The sequence below is a fragment of the Equus przewalskii genome, chromosome 22, assembly GCF_037783145.1.
Source record: "Equus przewalskii isolate Varuska chromosome 22, EquPr2, whole genome shotgun sequence".
Classification (NCBI taxonomy): Eukaryota; Metazoa; Chordata; class Mammalia; order Perissodactyla; family Equidae; genus Equus; species Equus przewalskii.
Genome location: NC_091852.1, coordinates 53035001 through 53053276, shown reverse-complemented (window position 1 = coordinate 53053276; position 18276 = coordinate 53035001). Strand labels below are relative to the sequence as shown.

General features: G+C 39.8%; 1 long non-coding RNA gene across 4 annotated transcripts in view; it reads right to left on the bottom strand.

Moving 5' to 3' along the window:
- LOC103563544 (uncharacterized) overlaps window positions 1–18276 on the bottom strand; it is a 52215-nt gene that overhangs the window by 12334 nt on the left and 21605 nt on the right. Inside the window, exons 2-4 of one of the 4 annotated variants that reach the window (XR_011531528.1) lie at window positions 10364–11826; window positions 7917–8043; window positions 7397–7530 (exon numbers count right to left, since the gene is read on the bottom strand). This is a non-coding gene — a long non-coding RNA (uncharacterized lncRNA). Of the gene's footprint in view, window positions 1–7396; window positions 7531–7916; window positions 8044–9996; window positions 11827–18276 lie in introns of those variants that run through there. The other 3 variants (XR_011531529.1, XR_011531530.1, XR_011531527.1) reach the window with 3 other exon arrangements.

Genomic DNA, 18276 nt, shown 5'->3' with positions numbered 1-18276 from the left:
TACAGGTAGGTCACACTGGTTTCTAGAACCCAGCTGGCATTCTGTCCCCCAGCCATCTTGGTCAGCCCTGGTTGCCAGGCACTTGTTTGCATTGGAGACAGATCCCTCCATGGAGTTTCATGTGGTCAGTTGGGGCCCACAGGACACTGGCAATTGGAGGCAGAGCTGTGAGGCCCTTTGCAGACATGGAGGGCTGGCTGGTGGCCACTGAAATGGCTCCCTAGCTGGTCCTGGAGCAGCTGGGAGCTAACCTGCCTGTGATGAATGAAAGCTTGAGACACGTGCCAGGAGTCTCTGGGCTTCCCTGGGAGATCTTGGTATGTACTTCTGTGGTGGTGTGGATAGTGAGGAGTCGACATAGTTTAAGACGAGGAAAAGAGCTGCCCAGAAGGTGTTCTGCCTGGAGGAGCCTATGGGAAAGGCGTAGAGGAGACTGGACCAGTGACACAACCAGCGAAGCCTCATGTCGCCTGTCGGGGAGGCCAGCCCTCCACATTACAAACCTTCTCTCTGGCTATGCTGAATGGAAGTCTGAGCTGGTCTTCACTTGAGCATACTGTAGAATTTCTAAAAGAAACATGGAAAAGCCAGCCTCCTAAACTCTGCAGCTTAGAAGCATGACGGGATGATGGAGAACGACCTGGGAAGGAAATAACAGACGGTTCGAATGATAGCACTGACCTTCAGGAAAGTCCAGAACTACTCTGCTCGCCCAAGAAACTGCGAGATGGAAGCAGAGAGCACAGGAAAATACGGAGGGGAGAGAAAGGGTGGAACTCCGAATGGCAAATGCAACAGGCCTGAGAAAGCCAGGAAGCCGATGGATGGCCCTGGGCCCAACCAGGTTGAAGGTGATCCACGCACCTGAGCTCGTCAGGGGCGACAGGGCTGACGGCGACTCGGAGGAGAGAGGGAGGCAAGCAGAAAGCAGTGACCACCGTCCGCGTCAGAAGTCGATCAGAGGGTGTCACTGATGGTGGTAACTTTCATGGGCCCTGCAGCAGTCCTGCTGGGGACAGAGAAGAACTATCCAGACGACTGTTGGAGGAAATCAGAAGACCGATGAGCTTACGAGACCAATAACGAGTCTCCCAACCGAGGAAGCATCTTTTCGGTTTGAAAATTCGCAGCTTGAAAGTGAGACTCAGAAGCTCCAAAGGAAGCTTCAAATACACCTGAATTATGTGAAGAATGTGTCCTGCAACTTGAGAAAAAAATCCCCTGAGGAGGAAACACTGCTTAGAAATCGAGAAGAAACTTCCCGAAGCGAGCAGGAGCCTGAGGTCCACCCGTCAGACCTGCACCATCTCCAAGAAGACGGCTGGAGACTGGGAGAGGGTCGGAGAGAACACTGCCTCCCATCAAAAGGAATCCTCTTGGGGCCGGCTGCTGGTGTAGTGGTTAAGTTCGTGTGCTGAAAACAGCACTATTCACAATAGCCAAGACATGGAAACAATCCAAGTGCCCATCGACTGATGATTGCATAAAGAAGATGTGGTATATATATAACAGAATACTACTCAGCCAGAGAAAAGGACAAAATTACCCCATTTGCAACAACATGGAAGGACCTGAAGGGAATTACGCTAAGCAAAGTAAGCCAGACTAAGAAAGACAAACACCAGATTTCACTCATATGTGGACTATGAACAAACCCACAGACAAAGAGAGCAGTTCAGTGGTTAGCAGGCGAAGGGGGATGGGGGTGGGCACAGGGGGTGAAGGGGAGCACCTATGTGGTGACAGTCAAGAAATAATGTACAACTGAAATCTCACATTGATGTAAACTATTATGAACTCAATAAAAAAAAAAACACTAAAAAAATCCTCAAAAAGCCTGACATCAGGGGCCGGCCCCATGGCCGAGTGGTTAGGTTCGTGCACTCCGCTGTGGTGGCTCAGGGTTTTGCCGGTTTGGATCCTGGGCGTGGACATGGCACCACTCATCAGGCCATGCTGAGGTGGCATCCCATATGCCACAACTAGAAGGACCTACAACTGAAAATATACAACTACGTACTCGGGGGATTTGGGGAGAAAAAGAAGAAAAAAAGAGAAGATTGGCAACAGTTGTTAGCTCAGGTGCCAATCTTAGGGAAAAAAAAGAGAGAAAGAACACATTCAGAAATCTACTATATTCATTTCTTAGTAGAATTTCTTTACAAAAGTTCCAACATTAACAGGAATGCAAACCTTAGAAAAAATGCATTTCCTTTGACCCAGGAATTCCATTTTAGAATTGTGTTCTAAAAAATCAGACCAGGGAATAATATTATAAATATACACATATTTACCACTAAATATTTTATAATAAAAAATGGAAAACAACCACTTACATGTCCCATATTCAGAGGTACATTAAATACTGCTTCGTATATCACCATACAATGTAGCTGCTTAAAAATTATGATCTAGATGTATAATTTTGACATGGAGTTTTTTTCCAAAATTTTATTATGTTGAAAAAATCACCTTATAAAACAGTGCACATAGCACGTGCTCGCGTGTGCACGGGTGTGCATGTACCATGGTTTTCAGTGACTGATCTAGATGATTAACTGACCAGCATCTAGCTGCCACATTAAAACTCTGCCCAGATGGACTTGGGGGAAGCTGCCTCACCTTTCGTTCACACCCAAGGCCATCACTGTCATCCACTGAGTGCCCATTCCAGGTGGGCCCGCATCAGCTCTGTGTGGTAGGCACTTTGACCCCTCCTGTGTCCCCTTCAGGACATAAGCCTGAAGACCAGAAGGAACCAGGCACAGCCGAAGGAAGAGTACTAAGACTTTCATTTTCAGTATGCAGATTTAATGTTAATAATTTCTTTCTATTTTTTCTCTTTTAAGCTCAGAGCCTCACCTCTCAGCTGTGTCCGGTGGCCCTGTGTCTGGAGCCGCTACTTTTCAATGTCTACAGAAAATAAATCTACAGTCTCTCGCTTCGGGCAAGGGAAGAGGTGATCTCTGATGGCCTGTGTCGGGGGAGGGGTCAGGGCACCAGCCCCTGCTTGGGACTCTCAGCCGGCGCCGGGTTTCAGCCCCGGTGCTCTGTCTGCAGCGTTTGGGGCCTCGGTCCTGTGAGCACGCAGCTCTGCGAGGCCGCAGCTGTCTCCCCGACGGCTGCGCTGCAGCAAGCTCCTTAGCTTCCTCCACTCCGCTGAGCCAGTGCCTCTGCTCTGTGCGCTCCTCCAAAACAACGCTGATCTGCCGATGCTTCCCATTTTCTTTATAGTCGTAGATTTAATATAGTTTTTACTCTGTTCCTCTAATTTTAGTGATGTCTCAGGAGGAAGAGGAGACGAAAATGTTTACTCTGTCTGGAATTTGAAAGAACTCGGTCAAAGAGTCTTTGTATACAGTCTGCTTTTGATTTTTTGGTTAGAAAAAGTAATAATTGTAGTATTCATTAATAAAGTTGTCTACATGTTCCAATGTAATTTGCAAAATATCCTATGATTATATTCAGTACAATATACAAAAACCAACACACTATGAAATGTTTTATTTCAGCACAGTTATTTGATCATTACACATTTTTGAAAGGCAGATATGAACAATATCAAGATAACTATTGGAACTGATTATTTTCCCCTTATGATTGATACAATTTGGTTGATAGCAATCTTTCTGGGAAAATTTTTCTGACATTTAAAAAACATAAACTAAAATTCTTAGATTTGTCTTATGCAAAATAAACATTTATTATTTCTGTTTATATTCTTTACTATTTTATTTATATTTAGTAATTAAATAATTTTTGTACTTCTCAGGATTCTTTAGAAAACAGAGGGCACACTCTTCTGGGATTTAGAAGAGAATTTCATGCAGGGCTTCTTTACTAAGGTGTGGGCAGGACTAGGGGGACCAATAAAGGATGTTGAGGGATCCGGGGACTAGCGCGAGTGGGAAGCTGTTAATAAACTAGGCCTGAAAGGGCAAGGGCAGAAATGGTGTTATTGATCAGGGAGTGGGGGAGCTGTCCGGGGAGGGAGCTATTATCTCAGTGGGATTCAGGCCCGGCCAGGCAGGGAGGCAGTGGAGGTTTAAGTACCCTGGCATCTCTCTCCTTCTGCTCTCTGGCCTTCGTCCATTGACCTAACCCAACCAGAAGCATACAAAGCAGGAAAGCCATGTGATGCCATCCTCAGGAGTCAGCCTGATGCACTGAGCTAGGCAGCGAAGAACAGAGAATGAATGGAGCAAAGAGAGGCAAAAGCAGCACAGTTAACTACGTTACAATATAAAACTGTTTGTGTGGACTTAATTTGGAGAAAAAAGAAAGATCTCAAATAAACAATCTAATTTTCCACTTCAAAGAAAGAACAAAATAAGCTCAAGGTTAGTAATAAGAAGGAAGTAAAGACCAGAGCAAAAATAAATGAAATAGAGACAAAAAGACAATAGAAAAGATGAATAGAACAAAGAGCTGTCTTTTTATTTTATTTTTTTGCTGAGGAAGATTCGGCCTGAGCTAACAGCTGTTGCCAATCCTCCTCTTTTTGCTTGATGAAGATTCGCCTTGAGCTAACATCCATGCCAGTCTTCCCCTATTTTGTATGTGGGTCGCTGCCACAGTATGGCCCCCAACAAGTGGTGTAGGTCTATGCCTGGGAACCAAACATGGGCTGCCGAAGCAGAGCATGCCAAACTTAACCACTAGGCTGTGGGGCCAGCCCCTAAGAGCTGTCTTTTTAAAAGATAAATAAAATTGACAAACTTTTACCTAGACTAAGAAAAAAGAGACAAGACTCAAATAAATAAAATCAGAAATGAGAGGAGACATTACAACTGATGACACAGAAATACAAAGGACTGTAAGAGAATACTATGAACAGTTATACACCAACGAATTAGATAACATAGAAGATTAACCTAGAAATGGATACATTCCTAGAAATATGCAGTCTATAAAGACTGAGTCATGAAGAAATAGAAAATCTGAACAGACCAATGATAAGTAAGGAGGTTGCATTGAATCAAAAACCTCCCAACAAAGAAAAATCCAGGACCAGATGGCTTCACTCGTGAATTCTACCAAAAATTTAAAGAAAAATTAACAGCAATCCTTCTCAAACTCTTCCCAAAAATTGAAGAGGGAACACTTCCAAATTCATTTTATGAGGCCAGCATTACCCTGATCCCAAAGCCAGACAAGAACACTACAAGAAAGAAAATTATGGGCCAGTATCTCTGATAAACATAGATGCAAAAATTCTCAATGACATACTAGCAAACCAAATCCAACATCACATTAAAAGGATCATACACCATGATCAAGTGGGATTTAACCCTGGGATGCAAGGATGGTTCAACATATGCAGATCAATAAATATGATACCCTATATTAACAAAATAAAGGATAAAAATCATATGATAATCTCAATAGATGCAGAAGCAGCATTTGACAAAAATCAACATCCTTTAAATGATAAAATCTCTCAACAAATTAGGTATAGGTGGAATGTACCTCAGCATAATAAAGGCCATATATGATAAGCCCACAGCTAACGTTATACTCAATGGTGAAAAGCTAAAAGCTTTTCCTCTAGAAACATGACAAGAATGTCTACTCTTGCCACTTCTATTCAATATAGTACTAGAAATTCTAGCCAGAGCAGTTAGACAAGAAAACGAAATAAAAGACTTTCAAATCTGAAGGGAAGAAGTAAAATTGTCTGTTTGCAGATGACATGATTTTATCAATAGAAAACCCTAAAGATTCCACCAAAAGACTGTCAGAACTAATAAACAAATTCAGTAAAGTTGCAGTATACAAAATCAATATACAAAAATCAGTTGCAGGCCAGCCCTGTGGCTGAGGGGTTAAGTTTGCACACTTCGCTTCAGCGGCTCGGGGATCACTGGTTCCAATCCTGGGCGCCAAAATACACACCGCGTATTGAGCCGTGCTGTGGCAGCATCCCACACAGAAGAACTGGAAGGACTTACAACTAGGATAGACAACTATGTGCTGGGGCTTTGGGGAGGAAAAAATCAGTTACATTTTTATACACTAGCAACAAACTATTGAATGAGAAATTAAGAAAACAATCTCATTTACAATAGTGTCAAAAAGAATAAAGTACTCAGGAATAAATTTAACAAGGAGGAGAAAAATCTGTACACTGGAAACTATAAAACATTGATGAAAGAAAGTGAAGAATACACAAATAAGTGGAAAGTTATTGTGTGTTCATAGATTGGAAGAATTAATATTGTTAAAATATCCACACTACCCAAAATCAACTCTAAATGGATTAAAGACCTGAACATAAGACCTGAAACTGAAACTCCTTTCTTTATAAAGGATAAACTCCTTGACATTGTTCTTGGTAATGAGTTTTTGGACTTGACACCAAAAGCATAGTCAACAAAAGCAAAAATAAATAAGTAAGGGGGACTACATCAAACTAAAAAGCTTCTACACAGCAAAGGAAACCATCAACAAAATGAAAAGGCAGTCTGTGGAACAGGAGAAAATATTTGCAAACCACATATCCAATAAGGGGTTAATATCTAAAATACATGATCTTGAGCACCTTTTCATGTGCCTGTTGACCATTTGTATGTCTTCTTTGGAAAAATGTCTATTCACGTCCTTTGCCTTTTCTTTAATTGGTTATTTATTTATATTGTTTGCTGTTGAGTTCTATGAGTTCCTTACATATTTTGGAAAGGAACACGTGGTGGTTCTGCTTGAAAAGAACCTATATTTACATATTTGAGATTTTATAAAGGAGATAGAAATTTTAACCTCTTCATAACTGAGGTAAAATAGAAATGTTCATATTTTTCTTTAAATACTTTCTCTCTATAGTATTAGCAACAAAATTTAAGGGAAAATCCAATTCTCAAGTCTATAACAATGCTAACCTTCCCATTTGATTTTGCTGAATTCTTTGACCTTCCAATTTGAAACTTAACAATCTCTTAGCAAAATTTTAGCATTGATTTTCTCTTACTACTTATGAAAGGTAGCATTTTTAGCAAAATGCCTTAAGTGTGTTAATAAAAATTCACTTTATTATTCTTGTTATTGTCATATTTGGTGAAGCTACTTGGGGGTTAATCTTCTGGCCCCTACACTTGCAGATCTCCATAGAGCTCGGTGCGTGTTAAGTGCATGGAAGAAATTGAGAACTGGGTCTTTGGTTTATTTCTCAAATGCTCATTTGAATTGCCTTTGCTTAGTTCTCAAAGGTGCTTTCCCGGATCTCCATTCATGTGCACACTGCCGCCTCTCTCTCTCTTTGTGAATTTGGACAATCCATACCCCTACCGGCTCTTTGGTTTCCAAGGGTTCTGGTCCCTGAAGCATTGCTGCTTAGCAACAGGTTAACTGCTTCTGCCTTCCTTCGGGCTACAAAAGGGCCATCAGAACGTCCTGCACTCACCCCCGACGGCTGAAGACTCGCTTTCTCTGCTGGATCACTGACGTCAGGTTGCCCGCACCTACCCCGCGAAGGCTGCAGACCCGCTTTCCTGTGTTGGATTACTGACAGGCTGCATCATTCTGTCTGTCTTTAAACTGCAGCAAGATAGAAGATGTAGGTTTTAAAATCAACCGTTTCTTATTAAAACCTGCATACTTGTTTGGCTTGATTTTACAACAATCTTTTTGCTTAAAAGGATTCCTTAATTGAAATAAGCTAAATCTTTTTACTCTACATTTAAACCAAAGAAAATAGACATGTTTTAAGCTGATTACAAAAACTCCTCCAAAATACCTTTTCTTAGTAAAATTTGCCTCATATAAATAGTATTTTGAATAAAGAGGGTAGTGACAAGTTAACCTTCATATATATTATATGAAATTTAAATATATAGCAGAAGAAGCCAATTTGGGATTAAAACATGCAGTACTATGATACTTTGAGAAATCAAAGACATGTAAAAAACTTCTCTAAGAAATACCCAAGTTCAGTTCTGTTGAGCCAGGGAGCAAGTGAAGTGAACGTAAAGTTGGCAGTTTCCCATTTAGTTATAAAAGACCATAACATCGCGGATTCTTCACCTGCCACACAAATTGTTCTAACCATCCCTGTTGTTGGAGAAGGAGAGAAAAAAGAATGCTGAAGCCGCTTGGGAAAACATTTGATTTCCCCCCAAAATAAAATAAACTCAAACAAATTTTATAAGATTTTAAAAGTTTTAGGACCTCTCATGCTCGCCAAGATAGAGCAAACACACTACAGCCTATTTCTCCCACTCATTACAGCTGAAATTTTTGAACAAAATTATATATCAACTCCCTGCAGACTCTGGAAAGTAAATAACGGTAGGCAAATTGGGCGGCGGGGTCAAAATTTACAGAAGTGACCTGTGCAAGAGTGAGGTTCTCAGGTTATTCTCTTAACTCTTCCAGCTTTGACATGAAAGGCGCCCCAGTCACAGAACTCCCCAGCTGGCATGCGCACCAGAAACTCCAAGAAAAGCCCTCTCCTTCTGCCCAGAGGACCAGGAAAAAGGGTCCCTATGAGCCAAAGAGATTGCAGGGGGAAATCCCTGTGTGTTCTCTCTCAAAATAGAGAGAGAGAGAGAGAGACATGACATTTGATAAAGATGATACAGATACAGATGTAGACATAGGTATAGATATGAAGATGTATATAGCAGTCCCTCCTTATCCTTAGTTTCACTTTCCACAGTTTCAGTTACCCATGATCAACTGTGCTCCAAAAATATTAAATAGCAAATTCCAGAAATAAACAATTCATAAGTTTTAAATTGCACACTATTCTGAGTAGTGTGATGTCATCTCTCGCTGTCTGGCTCTGTCCTGCCCGGGACGTGAAACACCCCTTTGTCCAGCAGATCCACACTCTATGTGCTACCTACCCGTTAGCCCATTAGTTAGGAAAAAAGACAGTGTATATAGGGTTCCCTATTATCGGTAGTTTCAGGCAACCACTGGGGGTCCTGGAATGTATGCCCCGTGGATAAGGGGGCCTGCTGTATAGATACATCTTGCTGCTTTTTCTTTCTCAGCTCTGCTCAAGGGAGACTCCAGTCCTGGTCCTATAGAAAGGCAGGATTGGCAACAAAAACTCTGAGAAGTTCCTGTAAGCCAAGCAGTGTGTGTTGGGGAACCTTAGAGAAAGTGCTGGAGAGGGGACCTGCCTCTGCACATGAACTGGCTCAAGTCGTGGGCTCAGCTGAAGCCGCACACGCATGGACAGTCCCACAGAGGTGAACAAAAGCTTTGAAACCTGAGCTGTGTTGGAACCACCACCCACGGCAGGAGAGAGAGTTGCAGTCTGAGCCTAAGGGGAGTGACTGCCTGCTTAAAATCAGTGCTCTCCACAGGATTTCAACAGGTTGCAGAATCTGACAACATAACATTCAAAATGTCCAGGATACAATACAAAATTATTGGACACCCGAGGAATCAGGGAAATATGACCTATTCATATGGGAAAAGGCAATCAATATGTGTCAAGCCAAAAATGGCCCAGTTGTTGGATCATCAGACAAAATTTGAAAGCAGCTATTATAACCATGCTCATAAGATGAATAGAAAGATAGAAGTTCTTGGCAGAGACATAGAAGCTATAAAGATTCCAAGTGGGAATTTTAGAACTGAAAAATATAATTTCTGAAATTTAAAAAAAGGTAAGGGATGGGCTTCATAGCACAATGGAAATAACAGAAGACTCCGTGACTTGAACACAGATCAATAGAAATTAACCATTCTGAGGAATGCTGAGATAAAGGACAGAACAAAATGAAGGGAGCTTCAGGAATCTGAGAGGCAACATCAAAAGGCCTAAAAAGTCATCATTGGGTCACAGAAAGGGGAGGGGGAAATGAAGTGGGAAAAAATGTTTTGGAGGAATAATTACTGAAAATTTCCTAAATTTGGTGAACAATATAAATTTACAGGTTCAAGAAATGCTGCAAAATCCAAACAAGATGCCCAGGATATTATAATCAAACTGCTGAAAATCAGAGATAAAAAACCTTGAAAGCAGCCAGGAAAAAACACCACACTCAATGCAGGGAACAACAATTTGAATTACAGATAACGGCCAAAATCGAATCAAAAATCCAGTGGGCAGAACAGAGTGAATCACTATCTTTAAAGTGTTAACAGGAAAGAACCATCAATCCAGAACTGTATATTCAGTGCAAATCTTCTTTGCAAATATTCTTTGGTAGTTCTAAAATACGTCCACAAATCCACTGACAATCCTCCCTTCAAAAGCTGGAGCCTAGTTCCCCTCCTCTTGAGAGTGAGACAGAACTAGGGATTCACGTCTAATGAGCAGCATATGGTAGAAACGACACTTTATGATTCTGAATTTTCAGTTACCAATTTAGTCGACACAGTTCCCCAACACCATGGATCAAATTTTGGTTACCTCAGTGTAGTAACTGTGAGTAATTGCATGAAGTTCTGTCTCGCTGAAACTGTGTGGGTGGCCCCACTCCACCCATCACACGTGAACAGCAGATGGCATCGTGCTCGGTGACTGATGACAGCACTTCTTGCAGAGTCTGTCGGTGACTGGGCACTGCACGCCTCTTAGCTCATGTGCACAGACAGCAAAGCATGTGGTTGCGTTGCCTCCTTGTCTCCGGTGATAAACCCACATGACAGTTTACAAAAGTGGGTCATCCAAAGAGGGCATTGGCCAACAAGGATGAAAGTGCAGTGAAGAAATGGAAGCTGGAAACAATGAGAGTGAAATTCAAAGCAAACATAAATGGGTCATCAAAGACAGAGCGACTGCACGAGCCAGACAGTCGAGACGTGCTGTCAAAGGAACCGAGTGAAGTGAATTTATCAAACAAGTGAGCAAAGTGGTTGTGACAAAAAGGACGAAGATGTCCCAGAGGAAGGGACACCGGCAAAAAAACTCCCATTAAAGGAACCTGGAGATATTTCATGACGTTAGAAGCACAAAGGAGAAAACGTTGGAAGCTGATGCAAACTTAGAAAGGAGTACGATGAGTTGTGAAGTAAGTTATACCACTTACGAAGGCAGGTGCCGTTCACATGACTCGGTGAGTTTTTCACGAAGACTGAAAACAGTTTAATCTTGTGTTACTAATGTTTTTGATTGTAATGTACAAAATAAATATTAATTTTACTATTTTGCTCATTTCCTCACACATTTATAACCGACAATATGAGTTTTTGATGTTTTGATGAAAATTTCTAAAAGTCACAGAAAATCCTAACTTTACCCAGTGGTTATTATGGCTGCAGGGCACAGTTTCAGCTGGCACGGCCATTTTTACGGTCTGTCCTGCTGTGCAAAGCAAGGACTGTCTGTTTATGCTGGGAGACCCTGTGTGCTAAAATTCTAAAGAATTCTCTGGGGCATGTTTAGTTGTGCTTCAGCAGACTTGCGCTGGTTATCCTCTGACAGCAGCCCCGTCTTTCTCTGTTGGTGGCAGTTCCAGTGTCGATTCATTTCAAACGTGCTTCTGCTCTGCCTTGCACGTGCAGCGCTCGGCACGTGTGTCTGCTCGTACACAGAATGGTGAGCCGCTTTCCAGGCCTCTCCTCTCCAGGATGACTCCCAGGCTCTCTGGTCCCCTGGGGTCTCTTTTCCTGGTGCGCTGGTTAGAAAGTCTCGGTTTCTCTCTGGTTGTTACCCGCCGACATGCCCCATGATTTTGCCAAAAGGAACTGCCCTCAGGCGAAATGAGGAGAGAAACAATAAACACGGATTCCCTCCACGTTCTTCAGAGAGGGTCGCATCCTCCTGCCTCCCCTGGCTGGAAGGACCGTTTTTCTCTCAGGGTTGAGATGACTGTGCCATCCCATTGGCTTCCGCAGGACTTCTCCATGGTTAGGGTCCACTTCAGGTTAAGGCTGAAAATAGATTAGAGAGAAAAAAAAGGGATTACTGCCAGACTCTCTGGCCCGCAGGAACCCTATTACCAGACCTTTTACGGAAAGTTCCAGCCTACTTTCCCACCAGCAGAGAGAGTTCTGGGTCCTCCACATCCTCATCAGCACTGGATAACACACTCACTCTCTTAATTTCAGGAATTCTAAGAGACGTGTAGTAGGATCTCATTGCAGTTTGTTAAAAGCTTTATTGAGACATAATTCACATACAATTCACCCCAAGTGTACAATTAGGGTCTTGGTATATTACAATATTAATTTTTTTAATTGTGGCAAAATATATATCACATAAAATTTCCCATTTAGCTCTCTCTACATGTACAGTTGAGCAGCTTTAATTACATTCACAGTGTTGTGAAGCCATCACCACGATCCCGTTCCAACACTTTTCACCACCTCAAACAGAAAGTGTACCATTAAGCAATGACTCCCCGTTCTCCCCTCCCACCAGCCCTGGTAACCTCTGATCTAATTTCTGTCTCTATGAATTTGCCTATTATTCACATTTCATATAAGAGGAATTATGTAACATTTATCCTTTTGTGTCTGGCTTATTTCACTTAGCATAACGTTTTCTAGGTTCATTCAGTACTTCATTCCTTTTTATGGCTGAATGGTATTCCATTGTATTTCTATGCACCTTTTATTAATCCATTCATCTGTTGATGGACATGTATTATTTCCATCTTTTGGCTATGGTGAATAATGCTACTATGAACATTGGCATATCTGTTTCAGTTCACACTTTGAATTCCTACAGGTAAACACATAGGAGTGGAATGCTGGGTCATATGGTAATTCTACTTTTCGCTTTTTGAGGAACCAACTAACCATTTTTCATAGTGGCTGCAGCATTTTATATTCCCATCAGCAACTTATGAGAGTTCAAGCTTCTCTACATCCTCATCAACACTTGCTATTTTCCATTTTAAAAATTGTAGCCATTCTAATGTGTGTATCTCACTGTGGGTTTGAATTGCATTTCCATAAAGACTAATGATGTTGAGCATCTTTTCATACTTATTGGCCACTTGTATGTCTTCTTTGGAGAATGTCTATTCAAATCCTTTACACAGTTTTGAATTGTGCTTGTTTTTTTTGTTATTGAGGGGTAGGAGTTCTTATATATTCTGGATATTAATCCCTTGTCAGATATACAATTTAAAAATATTTTATCCCATTCCGTGAGTTGTCTTTACACTCTCCTCACACTGTTCTTTGATGTACAAAAGTTCTTAATTTTTATGAAGTCCAGTTCATCTATTTTTTCTTTTATTGCCTATGCTTTTGGTGTCATACTTAAGAAATCATTGCCTAATTCAGAGTCATAGATTTTCACCTATGTTTTCTCCTAAGAGTTTCAGAGTTTTAATTCTTAAGTTTAGGTCTTTGACCCATTTTGAGTTAATTCTTGTATATGGTATGAGGTAGAGGGCCAACTTCATTCTTTTGCGTGTGGATATGCAGTTTTCCTAGCACCATTTGTTGGAAAGACTGTCCTTTCTTCTTTGAATGGTCTTGGGACCCTTGTCAAAAACCAATTGTCCATTTAGGTGAGATTTTATTTCTGGGTTCTCCATTCTATTCCATGGGTCTATATGTCTATGCTTATGTCAGTACCACACTGTTTTGATTACTGTAGCTTTTTACTAAGTTCTGAAATTGAGAAGTCTGTGTCTTCCAACTTTGTTCTTTTTCAAGATTGATATGATGATTTGGGGTTCCTTGAGATTCCATTTGAATTTCAGGATAAGTTTTCTATTTCTGTAAAACTTGCCGTTGGCATTTTGATACAGGTTGCATTGAATCTGTGGATCCCTTTGGGTAGTATTGTCCTCTTACTAATATTAAATCTTCCAATCCATGAACATGGCATGTCTTCTCATGTATTTAGGCTTTTTTAATCTCTTTCAGAAATGCTTCGTAGTATTTAGTATATGAGTCTTTTGCCTCCCAGGTTAAATTTATTCCTAAGTATTTTATTCTCTTTGATGTTATTTTAAATGGAATAAAAAAAATCCTTCTCAGATTGTTCATTGCAAGTATATAGACATGCAAATGATTTTTGTGCGTTGATTTTGTATTCCACAACTTTGCTGAATTCACTCATTAACTCGAACAATATTTTGGAGAATTCTTTAGGGTTTCCTATATATAAGATCATGTTGTCTGTGTAGAGAGAATTTCACTTCCTCCTTTCCAATTCAAATGCCTTTTATTTCTTTTTCTTGTCTGACTGCTCCAACTGTGACTTCCAGTACTATGTTGACTAGAAATGGTGAAAATAGGCAACTTGTCTCGTTCCTGATCTTAGAGGAAAAGCTTTCCGCCCTTCCCCATTGAGCATGATGGCAGCTGTGGGCTTGTCAAGTGGGTCTTCATTGTGTTTAGGAAGTTCCCTTTTGTTCTTAGCTGTTTTCATCAGAAAAGTATGTTGAATTTTTCTAATGCTGTTTCTGTATCAATTGTGATGACGATGTGCTTTTTTTACCCCTTCATTCTATTAACATGGTGTATTACATCGATTGATTTTTCATGTTGAATCACCCTGGAACCATTTTGGGAATAAATTCCACATGGTCGTGATGTACACTCCTTTTAATATGCTGCTGAATTCAGTTTGCTAGTAATTTATCGAGGATTTTTGCAACTATTCATAAGGGAAATTGGTCTGTAGTATTCTCTTCTTGTAGTTTCTTTTTCTAGTTTTGGTATCAGGGTAATTCTGGCTTCTTAGAATGAGTTTTAAAGTTTCCCCTTCTGTTCAACTTTCTTGAAGACTTTTAGAACAATTGGTGTTAAAGTCTTCTTTAAATGTGTGGTAGAATTCCCATTGGAGCCATCTGGTCCTGGGCTTTCTTTGTTGGGAAGCCTTTGATTACTCAAGCATTCTCCTCACTAGATGGAGGTTTATTGAGATTTTCTATTTCTTTATGATTCATTTTGGTAGACACTGTGTTTTTATAAATTTGTCCATTTCATCTAGGTTATCCAATTTGTTGGCATACATACATTCATAGTATTCTCTTACAATTCTTTTTATTTCTGTAAAATTGATAGTAATGTTCCTACTGTCATTTCTGATTTTAGTAATTTTAATCTGTCTTTTTTTCTTTCAGTCTTTGTCAATTTTGTCAATCTTTTTGAGAAACAACTTTTGGTTTTATTGATTTTCTCTATTGTTTTTCTACTTTCTATTTTATCTGTCTCTGCTCTAACATTTGTTATTCACTTCATTGTGCTAGCTTTAGGTTTAGTTTGCTATTCTATTTCTAGTTTCTCAAGGTGCACAGCTAGGTTATTGATTTGAGATCTTTCTCTCTCTTTCTTTCTTTTTAAAGATCGGCACCTGAGCTAACAACTGTTGCCAATCTTCTTTTTTTTCTGCTTTTTCTCCCCAAATTCCCCCAGTACATAGTTGTATATTCTAGTTGTGGGTCCTTCTAGTTGTGGCACGTGGGACACTGCCTCAGCGTGGCTTGATGAGTGGTGCCATGTCTGTGCCCAGGATCTGAACTGGTGAAACCCCGGGCCACTGAAGTGGAGTGCGGGAACTTAACCACTCGGCCACAGGGCCAGCCCCTCTTTCTCCTTTTTTAACATATGTATTTACAACCATAAATCTCTATTTTGGCACTGCTCTCACTGCATCCCATGAGTTTTTGTAGATTGTTGTTATTTTCATTTATCTCAAGGACTGTCTACTTTCCTTGTGATTCTTCTTTGACCCACTGTTTGTGTTAGAGTATGCTGTTGAATTTCCACATGTGTGAATTTTCTAGTTTACCTCTGTTACTTATTTCTAATGTTATTCTGCTGTGATCAGAAAAGATAGTTTGCATGATTTCAGTCTTTTTAAATTTATGAAGACTTGTTCTGGGGCCTAAGATATGGTCTATCCTGGAGAATGTTCCACGTGCACTCGAGAAGAACGTGTGCTCTGCTGTTGCTGGGCGGCGTGCTCTGCGTATGTCTGTTAGGGCTAAGTGGTTCAGAGTGTCCTACAAGTCCTACAGTCTTACTGATCTTCTGCCTGGTTTTTCTGTGCATTATTAAAAGTGGTGTATTGAAGTCTCCAACTATTATTAAACAACTGCCTATTTCTCTCTCAATCTGTTAGTTTTTACTTCATATATTTTGGAGCTTCTTTCATATATGAAGTAGCACAACATTGCTTGAAGGTAGATTGACTTGAGTTAAACATGTACACCATAACCCTGAAGCAACCACTAAAAGAATGAAGAATAATGACTACTAAAACAACAAAGGAGATTAAATAGAACCATACAAAATACTTGATTGATCCAAATGAAGATTAAAAAAAGAAGAAGGGAATAAAGAACATATGGGACAAGTAGAAAACATATAAGATGATGGTAGATTTCTAATGTTTGTAATTGTCACATCTCCTTGTTTTATTGAATCTTTTATCAATATATAATGTCCTTTTTCTGTCTCTTGTAACTTTTTTTAGTTTAAAGTCTATTTTCCCTGACAATCATATAGTCACTTCAGTTACTATTTGTATGGGATATCTTTTTCCTTCCTTTTACGTTAAACATATTTCTGTCCTCATATCTAAAAATGAATATCTTGGGGCCGGTCCCATGGCCAAGTGGTTAAGTTCCCACGCTCTGCTTTGGTAGCCCAGGGTTTCATCAGTTTGGATCCTGGGTGCGGACAAGTCACCGCTCATCAATTCATGCTCAGGCAGCATCTCACACAGCACAACCAGAAGGACCTACAACTAGAATATACAACTATGTATGTACTGGGGGTCTTTGGGGAGAAGATGAACGGGGCAAAAAGAAAGAAGATTGGCAACAGATGTTAGTTCAGGTGCCAATCTTCAAATAAATAAATAAATAAAATGACTATCTTGTAGACAGAATATAGATGGATCCTGTTTTTAAAAAAAATCTAATCTTCACAGTCTGTATTTTAATAGGTAAGATTAATCCTTTTACATTTAATGTGGTCACTGATAAAAGATTTACTTCTGCCATTTAACTATTTGTTTTCTGGGTTTTGTACCTCAATTTTCCATTACTAATTTTTTGGGGGAGTCACAATTAACACCTTATAACAACCTAGTTTGACTAACACATAATTAGTTTCAATAGTTTACAAACACTGCCACTATACACCTCCATTTCTCCCCCTTGGGGTTTCTAACGTCACAGATTATCTCCTTCTATATTGTAGTCTCCTTAACATGAATTTATACCTATTGCTTTATGTACTTGCCATTTAATTTATATAGGAAAAGAAATTGCAAATCAAACAAAAAGTACAATAATATTGGATTTTATGTTTACATACGATGTTGCCTTAACTAGTGTTTGTTATTTTTCTAAGGGCTGTGAGCTACTGTCTAGTGTCCTTTCATTTCCGCCTGAAGGATTCCCTTTAGCATTTCCTGTAGGCAGATATATTATAATGAAATTTCTCAGCCTTTGTTTATCTGGGATTGTCTTAATTTTTCTTTCATTCTTGAAGGATAGTTTTGCCAAATACAGAATTCTTAGTTGATGAGTTTATTTCTTTCAGAACTTTAAGCATGTGATTCCACTACCTTCTGGCCTCCATGGTTTCTGGAGAGAAACCAGCTGTTAATCCTATTGAAGATCCTTTCTACATGCTGAGTCACTTTCCTCCTAGTGTTTTCAAGATCCTCTCCTTGTCTTTGGGTTTTGACAATTTGATGATAATGTGTCTTGGTGTAGATCTCTATGAGTTTATTCAGCTTGGAATTGGTTGCGTTTCTCAGATGTGTATATTCATGTCTTTCATCAGATTTGTTACGTTTTTGGCCACAATTTCTTCAGATATGTTTTCCTGCTCCTCTCTCAATCTCTTCTTCTGGGATTCCCATAATGCATATGATGGTTCATTTGATGGTATCTCATAGGTCCTTCAGGCTTTGTTCATTTTTCTTCATTCTTTTTTCTTTTTGTTCCTCTGATTTTATTATTTCCATTGTCCTTATCTTCAACTTTTTCCTACCTGTTCAAACCTGATGGTGATCACTCTAGAGAGTCTATCATTTCAGTTATTGTACTTTCCAGCCCCAGAATTTTTATTCAGTTCCTTTTATAATTTCTATCTCATTACTGTTCATCTTTATTTGTGTTCTCATTATGTACAGACATTGTTTTCCTGATTTCCTTTAGTTCTTTGTCCATGATTTCCTTTGACTCATTTAATATATTTAAGAAAGTTTATTTAATGCCTTCGACTAATAATGTAAATGTCTGAGCTTCCTCAAGAATGGTTTCTGTCAAATTCTTTTGTTCCTATGGAGGGGCTACACTTTACTGTTGCTTTGTTTTCTAATTTTTTGTTTATAACTGGACATTTTGAGTTGCAATAACTCAAACTATAATTCTGTGGGGATTCTGTAATTATCTA